Genomic DNA, 275 nt, shown 5'->3' with positions numbered 1-275 from the left:
CGTGTGAGTTTTTCATTTAGTTTAAAATTGTCCTCTTGCAAAGTCTCGCAAGTCTCACATACAGGTTTTTGACATAAGTTAATAGTAGAGCAGTAACATGAGCTACAAGAATATATGAGATCTAAAGTTTCATTTTCCAGTTTTAATTCATCTAATTCTTTTTGCAATTGGCTTATTTTTTGTTCGTTTATTAGGATTATTCTTTTCCTATCAATGTCAATTCTAGCCAACTTCTTTAGATCGTCATGCAACTCGACATAAGCATCATACAATAC

The sequence above is a fragment of the Lupinus angustifolius genome, unplaced genomic scaffold (assembly GCF_001865875.1).
Source record: "Lupinus angustifolius cultivar Tanjil unplaced genomic scaffold, LupAngTanjil_v1.0 Scaffold_694, whole genome shotgun sequence".
Taxonomy (NCBI): Eukaryota; Viridiplantae; Streptophyta; class Magnoliopsida; order Fabales; family Fabaceae; genus Lupinus; species Lupinus angustifolius.
This window is presented reverse-complemented; position numbering follows the sequence as displayed.